Source organism: Odontomachus brunneus, unplaced genomic scaffold (assembly GCF_010583005.1).
Source record: "Odontomachus brunneus isolate Ranch 3 - 2012 unplaced genomic scaffold, Obru_v1 Obru_scaffold_020, whole genome shotgun sequence".
NCBI lineage: Eukaryota > Metazoa > Arthropoda > Insecta > Hymenoptera > Formicidae > Odontomachus > Odontomachus brunneus.
The window spans coordinates 2,065,367-2,076,626 of NW_022639470.1; the positions used below are offsets into that span (position 1 = coordinate 2,065,367).

Genomic DNA, 11,260 nt, shown 5'->3' on the forward strand with positions numbered 1-11,260 from the left:
CAAAGAAAAAGAGAGAGAGAGAGAGAGAGAGAGAGAGAGAGAGAGAGAGAGAGTGTTGTTCACGTTTTGGCATATTTTTTCAGCATACATGAGTAATTGCGCGCCTGTCGTTGATCTGTTTACGTTGAAAAACCGCAATTAACATAACAATCAACATCATTTTTAGCTGTCACTTGCACAAGGAGTAATAAAATATCTAATGCGAGACACGTAAGTAACTTTTGTCTTTTCTTTTATTTTCGATATTTTTATAATCATAACCTCTCTAATCTTAATTCGTCTAGAATTAACTAATTATGGAAACTATATTGTTTGTTTCAGATCTAGCAGAACTTGCCCGACTACACAGTAGGTACGATTTCGGAGCATGCAGATGCTGTAGTACTGTAGGATATAGTTCAGATTGAACACGGTTGGGACAGAAGATAAGTTCACAGACTCCCTATACTCCTACATTGAAGCCTTTGTAGTCAGAAGATCGTAAATTTAAAGGGTTACTACCACATCTTGCTTTGATTAAATTTAAAACAGAAGTATTCTCGGTACGTCAGAGTCGGGTAATCTAATATAAGAGACACGAATATAAGAAAGATTTCTGTTCTTTTGAAATATTAATATCAATTCATATTTTTAAGTTAAAAATTATAATCAAAAATTTTCAGAATAATATTTTCGCGAATATTTAATTTCATACAAAGCACGAAATATTTAATAGACGTTATACATACATTTTTTAAGATAACGCACGTAGGCAAAAAGTTGTGTCCTGCTATGGAACGATAATTAAGCATGTCGCGTTAGATGTTGCGTGACATCTGTATGATAATACACGCGGGAAACTCCGGGGAAATAGAGGGCGTCGAAGTCATTAACGAATTCTGTTGCCGGAGAATGAATACATCAATATTAATTTGGTATGTTATTTTCGGTCGTATTAAATTCACCCGAGATTGTACGAAATAAGACTTCACATAGTGGCGTGATCATTGTGCTGTCGGGATTGCCGCGAGCAGTGGGTTTACTAAAACTTGCAGGTTATATATGTATATTTTAAATACGTTAAATAACCCAGAAACGTCGTGTGACATGGTGTTTACAAGCGGTAAGCGATGCACCGGACACAGTGCGACCTTCGGGTTGACAACACACACAGACAACTCAAGCGTCGAGCTTAGTCGTTATCATAACAGATCGTGCTGTCGATGAGTCAAGACGATTTTTTCCGAGATTTTCGATCTTGTTATTTATAGTTTGCGTAAAACATAAGAATTCACGATATTCGCGTCGTAATCATCGTTCTACTGAAATCATTATGAACAGTGGAAACATACTAAAAATGCTGAGGTTAGGTCATTATTATATTTCGTTCTTTATCAGACTTTGAAAAGAAATAATCGGCATTTTCTTTCTATTTTCACCTACTTCTCGTTAGTTTAGATCGAATTGTAACTAATTAGAAAAACGATTTTCTTTTCTATTATAGATCTGGCAAAGTTTACCATCATACAACAGTTACAATTGCTGGAGGAGAATGAAAAGTAGGGAGGAGGAGGAGGAAGAGGAGGTGATGGTGATAGAGTTGGAGTTCCGAGGGATTCGGTTCCAGAGGATGCAGGTGTTGTTTCAGAGGATCCAGTTCGAGCTGGACACGGTCAGGTCAAAAGGTGAGTTTACAGAATCCCTATACTCACACATGTAAGCCTTTGTAGTTGGAGCATTGTAAATTTACGTGGTCAATATCACATGTTACTTAGATTAAATTAAAGAGGAACATTTACAATACATCAAGACAGAGCAATATGTCATAAGAGACATAAATAAAGTGAACTCTCATTCTTCTGAAAGATTAAAATTGACTTGTATTCTTTGATTAAAAATAAGAATTTGAAACTTCGAAAATAGAACTTTCACCAAGTATTTTGTTTCACACGCGGAATATGTAGTATATTCATGTACGTGAATATTTAGGTAGCGTATGTTAAATAATTTAAACAGTCGTATGACGTTGTTTATAAACAGCAATAATGCAAATCCAAGCGTGTTATTTTGGCTCAATTTTTTCTTACCGTTTTAAATCACTTCACATATGTGTATTAATACGTTTAAATGTTTAAACATATTAAATTATTTACAGATCTTAGACGTATTAAATGCCGTGGTTTGAAACGCGATTTAAACTTGCAAGAAACGTGTAAAGAAAGTTTCAGTTAAATTACACTCTTATGTATTTAAGTATGACATACTTGGATTTGTAGTGATGTGGCGTGTGTTGTTATTCCCGAACGCCGCGCGCTCTTCGGAATAACAACAAACGCCGTAAAGCGCAAGCTCAGTCGCAATCATAACAGGTCTTACCGTCGATGAATGAACACATCAAGACTTTGTCTGTGATTTTCGATCTTATTAAATTATTTAGAATTTGTGTAAAACAAGATTTTACGATATTCGTGTCGCGATTATTGTTATACTGGGATCATTGTAAACAGCTTACTGAAATGTTGAGATTAGACGATTAATAATTCATCAAAGGTTGCTATATTATCTTTATTAATTTTTTAAAAGAAATGGTCGATTATTTTCCTTCCCCTATTTTCTATTTGTATAAATTGAATTATAACTAATCAGGAAAATTTATTTTTCGGTTACAGATCTGACTGTATCCACCATCACGCGCAAGTTTCGAGGGACGTACTATCTGGTGATATAGAGACGCAGAAATGCAGCACCGGAGGAGCCAGTTCGTGCACATCAGGAAGGGCTCGAAGGTACGTTCTCAGACTCATTGCACTTCTTTCCTTAACCCTTTGCGGTAGAAAACCAGGACGACCCGAGTTACGACCGCGAAGGGTTAATCCGCTCTCTTGCCTATGTGTACTTGTTCTCCCAACCAAATCCCTAAGTCTAACTAACGAAACTGTCTCCTTTTTTGTTCTAGATCGTGTATCCGAAGTAGCCGGTCCTGACTCCAGGTATTTAGGTAACAAAAGAGTACTGAAATCAGTACAATTATTTATGGTGGTGGATTCGTATACTGTATATGTAGAGAAAAAAAAATATATATATTGTAATGCGATTTACGTAGAATTTTTACATGTATGTGTTCGTGCCATCAAATGTACTTCTCAAAACAATTGGGATATTATTTCCTCTTATATATTATTGTTACTTATACATTATTGTTTAAACATTTAAATTATTGATCAGACCTTTTAATAAGTAATCTCAGTTTTTAATAAATATATTCATATAGATATGCTATATTAAAAAAAAAAATCAAAATTTGATTCAAGCTACACAATCATACAATAGAACTATTTATTTAATATGATCTCCCGAATGTTTTTAACAGTATGCACAATGCGCATCAGGATTTCACTAACGCTCATAAAACTCACGATTATTTTGCTCGCGTTTATTGATTTTACGATTGTCACCGTATTTAGCTTCTCTAACTTCTTACACGTGTTTTCGCGACGTAACTATATTCCATAAATAGACGCACATCTTACTAAATTAAATTCGTTATAATATCACAGAGTATTTGGAATATGCAAAAGAAATTCTGGTCCACAATTTCACGGGTCTTGTTTTGTTTCGGTCGCAATCATCGTGACACCGTTAAGTTTCGATATTGTAAACAAAATTTTACGCGCGAGATTGAGTACGGATCTCTTGTGTATGGTGAAAGCTTTTGCCTGAGACTTTTTTACACATACAGATTACACTTGTCGAAGAAATGAGAATTTATATAGTAATTGCTATTATATTTTTCTCGTGTTTTTTCACGATGATAGATTTGACGGTTGTCGCGATTTCTCGTTTCAGATTTTTTACGCATACGTTTAGGTCGCAATTATGTTTGTTAGAGACGTCAATTTATCGTTTTACATACATTAAATTCACGAGCGAGTTACAAAAGTATACTTCGCTCTGATATCGCGGAAGTCTTCGAAAAAATATTGCGGAGCTGTGTTTTCGCACAAATATTGCGAAGCTGTGTCTTCGTACAAAGTGTAGCGAAGCCATAATGCGTGAGAACCTCGTACCAATTGCGATTCCTTTGCGCGCGTACCGCGTCGAGAAACTTTGCTCTCGTGCTCGGTCCTTAATTCGCGATTTTTTACACGCGACTCGCACCGTGATTCTGAAGTGCCGAAATTTATCGTACCGCGAGTATGTTTCTGAACTTTCGACATTTATCGTATCGCGACAGACGTTCATTCGTTTAATGAATTGGCAAATTCGATTTCGTCTTTCGTCAAATAAATTCGCAAATTCCGTCTTGAAGTAAACCGACGGCATCGCGCGTGACACGGTGAGAGAGATATCGCAACTGTAAAATCGTAACTTTTTTCTCATTTATCAATCATAACAGAAAAAAGATATCAAGGAAATACAAAAATAGATTTTATTTTTTTTATGTAAAAAATCGTAATTGTATGATTACAATTACAATATTTTTTCGAATCGTTCTTTTTATGAAGTAACATCGGAAACGATAATAATGGACGACACTGAAAATTGCAATGACAGTGTATTTCATTGATGCCGTCGAGATGCTCGGGTGAACGCCGTTAAAATAAATATCATGTAAATATCGATCGTGTCGCGAGTGCATTGCAGCGAGTGTAGTGAAGTGCCATCGACATGGGACGATGCCGAGCGGAGACTGGACACTACGAAGTTCTGGTTGCGGAGGGATGCAGCGACGAGTTTCGTCGTCGGCGGACTTGAGTGGACATCGGTGGATTTCGACGCAAAATGGTGAGCGTTAAATTCCAACGCGCACAGCGCGTATCACAGTAGTAGTGCATGCTGTAAATCGCATTGATTTTCCACGGAAGGGCACGCTAATAAATTAGTGTTCCCGGATGTGAGCTCCACATTACGACTTATTACTTTCCGCCACAAAATCTTTTATTTTGCAACATTCCGCTTTAGTTCCGTTTCGTCCGACGTAGAGAGCATAAAACCTTCTCGTAAAGAGCATAGAACGATAAAAAAACGTTGCGTCACTCGTATCCGTTTGCCATTCTGACACGATATCGTGGAGTAACGGTGATCTACATTCGCGAATATATGTTTGATTTTGCGACATTAAGTGATGAGAGTAATAATAGATAGATGAAAAGGAACGATAATTTTCCGAGTTGAGATTTAGAATCTATAAATTAGCACTCCACAACAAAATTATATCTTACATTGATTTGTGCTGTTCATAACGTTTAATGGGATATGAGTTTTATTTTAATCTGAAGGCTATTTTTCCACACTCTGTTTTTACTTTAGATTAACCTCGTTCTTACATATCGAATCCAAATTTAAATTTGCATTGATGCTCTTGGACACACAACTGCTATCTTTACTCTGTAATTTATCTCGAATTATTTTACAAATATAGTGTAGCAAGAAAATATCGACTCGGATATTCGTTCACAGATTATTTTGACTTGTTTAGTTGATTTGTTTAGTAGTAAGATTATTGCCATATTATGACAGCGATCTATATTTGCAAAAATATGTTTAATATATATGATATATAATTATGTGATTACATGGAGCAGCGCGCCAAAGTAGAGTAGAATCACGTGAAAGCAGTATTACGAGAGAGAAATTGTATCTTTTTTAAGTATAGAATTTACGCTGCATGTAGAGGATTAAAGTATTCAAAATTAATGTTAGTTTTACTACGTTGAAAATTCTCAAGTTCTTTTTGCGCGAAAATGTATCATAATTTCAACAATGTTCACTCTCTCCCTCCTATGAATGTTCGTCACATAATTAATTGCTAGGATATATATAATGATATGTAATTATAACGAATATTATACGATGAATACGATAAGAGTGCACAGGTATAAGTTATTTGCGATGAAAGCAACTCTAGAGAACAATAATAGCTGAATAATAGCTGACGTATCTCTTCCATTTTCGAAGAGTGGTAACGCAACGGTAGGGCGGATTTCGGCCGTTCGGTGAATCCTGTAAACTATACGATAATGAGGCTAATAATTCGCGCGCAAAAGCTTCTCACGTTCTACGTAATTCACTACTCCGAGTACAAATGGCTCGTAACACCCGCGCCGTTAATGTTAATATACAACGTAGACGCACACATGGAGCGTCAGATTTCTAATTCTAATAAATCCAACGCGGAGCGTGCCTGCTTAGATCGCGCCCGTGAAATACCGGTAAATGGAGCCTGTAATTCTTTAACGAACAACCCGTACGTGAACGCGGGCAGAAGTCAGCTGCGAGCATGCAGCCATTCGTGGGTGCAGACACGAACGGATGTGTGCGAAAATGGAGCAGGTCGTACTTAATATATAAAGTCAGAAATGTCATGAAAGGTCGGCCGATGAGATCAATCCGAAATAAGTGTCGCGATCGAAGGAGTAAGAAATTATTTCATATTCTCGTTCTTTCAAGCAAACATTTTCGATGAGATATACTGTAAAGATTTTTCTACTGAAAAAGACCGTCTAGACATTGTCGTTTATTAACGGCTCGCGGGGAAATGTAATTACTTTCGCAATATCGACGATCGTTCCCGACGGAAAGTATCATACCGGGAAAAAATATACGGATAATCGAAATCGTGTTCTCTTTTCGGGAAGCTTATTTCGTCTCTTTAACCTATACCCTTCGTATAGAACTATTTCTAACGCATTTGCCATTAAGCAGTTATGTCAGCCATTTTGGTCCTTAACCGATCGATTACGAGTTCTGCAACAGGATATTGCCGATTACTTGACTAAGATAATCCCAACGTATTCTATATCACGTCGTCGAGCAGAATCAACAATATCCTAGCAATTAATTATGTGACGAACATTCGTAGGAGGGAGGGAATGAACATTGTTGAAATTATGATATATTTTCGCGCAAAAAAACTTGAGAATTCTCAACGTAGTAAAACTAACATTAATTTTGAATACTTTAATCCTCTACATGCAGCGTAAATTCTATATTTAAAAAAGATACAATTTCCCTCTCGTAATACTGCTTTTACGTAATTATACTCTACTTTTAACGTTTGAAAGGCGCGCTGCTTTATGTAACGCGAATCTTACGTGTAGTTTTGCGTTTATTGTCTCGCGGAAAGAATATCACGAGGCCATTTCACGAGGAGCGCATTAGAAACGTATTAGAAACCAGACTGTTTTCAGTAGCTTCTTTTAGCTGTAGGCTTGTAGTAATACCGCGAGAACTGCGTGTCATTGTCGTCGTACAGTGAAAAAAAATATTTAAAAAATAAAAAGTACTTACTCGATAAATACTATGATAACATTTCCTTAAATCTAAATTCTTTTATTTAAATAGACTAAACAGTTGCTTTGACGAAAAATCTAAGGTTCCAAGGAAATGTAAATTTTCTCACTTGAAAAATATTTTGTATTGTTACAAAGTAAATATGTTATCAACATCCCTACCGAATAAATATTCTTTATTGGATATTTTTTTCTCTCACCGTACAATGCTCCGAATTCTCGAGGAAAAGCCCCATACTTCATCGATACATCGGGAATGTTGCGCAAGATGCAACCAAGTAGATGTAGATTCGCGACTACGGACGATAAAACTAGTATCCGCGCGGTACACGAGATTTAGGTACGTTTCTGTCGGGCGTACTGGCGGCACCGAAAGGACAAAGTTGCCTCACGGAATCCTGCCGCTCGTAATCTGGCATTTATACACGTGTACGCCGCATACAGTTCGCCAAGTCTTCAACCGCGAATCCTCGAGGTCCCCTTGATTACATGTGTGAACGTAAAGCTCCTTGCATCACGTCGGCACGCGTTTTCGCCTTTGCTTTCGAGCTTTGTCCAATTTAACGCGAGGGTGCCAATTATTAGGTTGTTCGACAGGAAGCCCACGACAATTGCGAAATGTATAGTGACGGTTTAATCGTAATTCGGGAGATGTATTCGTTTGCAGTGATGAGAGCATGAGACAATTAATCTAAACACACATAGGCGGCAATAAAGCATTTGAGAGTACACATTCGTTTTCCGCGCGTCTTATTCAGCAGAAGACTTGAATCGTTATTCTCTTTTTTACAATTTCTTGTTTGTAGAAATTGACAGAGTTTATAGAGAGGTCTCTAAATTTTGTTGAACGCAACGAACGACATGGTTATTAACCATCGTTTACGTAGTGTAATCATGAATTTTATTGCGCCATCTTATGTTACCTTCTCATTACGTTCGCGCCGTAATATGCAACGCACAGATGCCAGAATTAAAATAATACTTTCATATCATACTTTAAGCGGGCGGATTAAAGGACGAAAAGTTCGTCCGGTTTGAAATCGAAACGTCTGAGACGTTTCACGGCAATTCCGCTCACTGTCGTATTTCCATGAAGCGTGTCACTTAACGGTGAGAGCGCCTTAAAGTTTTAAGACGGTAACAAGTCGACGAAGGAAATTAAAGCACTTTTCAGGGAGTCTACCACACGGTCCGCGTAGAAGTAGCTAACGAAACAAGTGGTTAATGAATTATTGAAAGAGCCGTCTGCGTTAGCTTCTTAGTTCTCTTCGCTAAAAACCCTCGTGCTACTCGCGAGAGATCGTATAATTTTATAGTACGACCTACCTTCAAAGAGCGAAATCTCATTTCGTGTTTGTCATAAACCGTGAGGCGCCCTTGGCGGCAAGTATGCAGTATCATTCTCTCGGAGAGAGATGTGTACAATATAAATAGAAACCATAACGCAACACGAATCTCCGCTAATTCCTCTTACGCGCGTCTCGGAGTATAATACCACTCCAGTCTCTAAATCCACATTGTACATCCGTTACACGTCAAACCGAACAGCACCGTGATATCTATTGTTAATGTAACCGCACTTAATGTACCGTGACTGATACAAATGGAATTAGCATTATTTCTCAACAGAGGTTGGAATCGTTCGCGCAACGCATTAACTTCGACTACATAAATCCTCGCGTTAATACGACGGACGATAGCTAATTCGACTTCCCTTCTTCGTTCCTGTTTAGCTTCTTATCTTTTCTCTTTGCATTTACGACGTAATTCATTCGATATTATCTCCTCGCATCCTTACCGCTTCTCATGATAAGAAAGAAAAGCAGAAAATACTTGGATCATTTTCGCGAGATTTATCCGCACAGACAATATGTCGACGTGAGGCGATAAACATCGAAGTCGTTAAAGAGCGAGAGAAATTACGCCGGTTAGAATTATAAACTGCTGCAGCCCTATGAGATACATTTGAACATGGCAGTGTCGCACACGAGGGACTGCGAATACTTTCGCTCTTAAGGGGGATGCCGGACATGAAAACTTTACAGACATAACATTGACTTTTTCTGTTTTACGTCTTGTTTACAATCTTGTTCACAAGTTTACGTCTTGTTGCTTGCACAGAATTACAAACACTTTTACACAACAAAAATGCATGCAAAAATTAATTGGAGCATTGCTCAATATGTATCGAAAACGAAAAAAGTATGTTAAAATTTAAATTTTGAACTGTCAGTTAATATTTGTTTAAACCTTCTGTAGGTTGTACACACCGAAATTGTGGATGCTTTAATCAGGAAAATTTCAAAGATTACTACTGCACTTTCAGAATTTAGTTTTAATACCAAAAAAGATATGAAAAGTTTGCAGAAAAGTATGGCAGTTTATGATTACATGCGGTTAGGTTTTTCGACAACTATGCTAAAGTAGAGCGAAAAATTAGTTCACAGATATTTTTCGAGATGACATCATACTTTTATCGTACTTTTCATAACGTCTGAATTCAGAATGTGTGTGTGTGTGTGTGTAAATAATAATAATAATAATAATAATAATAATAATTTTCCGTGTATATGTCCGGATATAGGAACACGTCCGGCTATTGGTACCTTTACCTTATTTTTGCGATAAACAGTTGTAACCTTAATTATTTCTTTTAGTATAATATTAATGTTTAATTAACATCTATCAATATTTAAAAATATTTATATGTTGAATTATTTTAAGTATTATAAAAATGATTATCCAATGAAAAAGAAAACTGTAACATGATTAGATACAGGATATACTTTCACGATGTTCTTAATGTTTTGTTAAGAAGTTTGATATATTTGTTAGGATATTTTTTATTTACTTTGTTGTTTTTATCTCATAAGTATTACGTTATATAATCTGGAAATGGTAAAGAATAATCATAAGAATGCATTTAGCTAATAAAAAAAACTTATTTCTAGTTAAATTTTATGAATTTAGCTACTGGTACAGTAATTTCATGATTGCTTAGTAACCGGGCACATGTTCAGTTATCGATGCAACTCGCGTTACACATGTGCTCGCATGTATTAACAAGCAAATCGAGAAATAATTGCTGTCACAAACATTTTTATAAGTAAAGTTACTTAAAATTATTATCAACAAAAGTTTAAAGAGTAAGTAAATATTGACACATTAATCAATGTAATTTAAAAGTGTATATTTTAACCATATAACTTCTATACCTATATAGCCTTTAAAATATAATTTCCGAACAGCATCCATGCGAACACAGTTATCCTCACAGTGTTATCTGCATTAATATCGTACGAATTATGGCTTTTTTATAAAATCATAAGTATGCCAAAAAACATAAGAAAATGTCATATACATAAAAGGACGTTAAGGGGATGCCGTAGCGAGCGACGAACTTGATAAGCGTCGATAATGTAGAGCGATCATCAAAAAGCAGAAAACGTTATCATCATTTACCGACGATATCGAATTTATGTACACATATGTATAGATACTTATGGAATAAAAACGATCATTAAATAGGCGCTAACATGATACCCCTATCATCTTTTCACAGATGTTATGCAAGTATATGTGCTACGTTGTACATTTCAATTTTCTTACACATAGTTACATAATTGTGAATACCACGTTGCCATTCGTATTCTTTCCAAAACAGGCTCTTGCTACTTTTCTGATGAATTCTTCAAACTGCTTGTCTACTGGGTGCATCAAAGAAAGAGTTTTTAGAGAAGAGTGTTGTAGGCGCAAGCGTAGTTTGCGAATAACTTTTTGAAGAATATGTTATCTATTATTTGAGTTTCAATATAATTAGCAACAGTAATTTGAGATATCATTTTCATTTCACACTAACCAATGTTACACTTTATTTCCGCACGTAATTTTATCATATAAATTATAGCAGTCAGTACACTGTAATTTTTGAAAAATAAAACCAGTGTCACGACAGCAATAGTTTCGCATCGTTTTCATCTTTGAGGCAA

At 36.2% G+C, this 11,260-nt stretch overlaps 1 long non-coding RNA gene across 1 annotated transcript in view; it reads left to right on the plus strand.

Moving 5' to 3' along the window:
• Positions 1-3,049, plus strand: part of LOC116842050 — a 5,237-nt gene extending 2,188 nt beyond the window's left edge. The window contains exons 3-7 of the long non-coding RNA XR_004377666.1: positions 84-210; positions 322-352; positions 1,484-1,664; positions 2,649-2,765; positions 2,936-3,049. This is a non-coding gene — a long non-coding RNA (uncharacterized LOC116842050). The remainder of the gene's footprint in view (positions 1-83; positions 211-321; positions 353-1,483; positions 1,665-2,648; positions 2,766-2,935) is intronic.
• Positions 3,050-11,260: the final 8,211 nt, after the last annotated feature.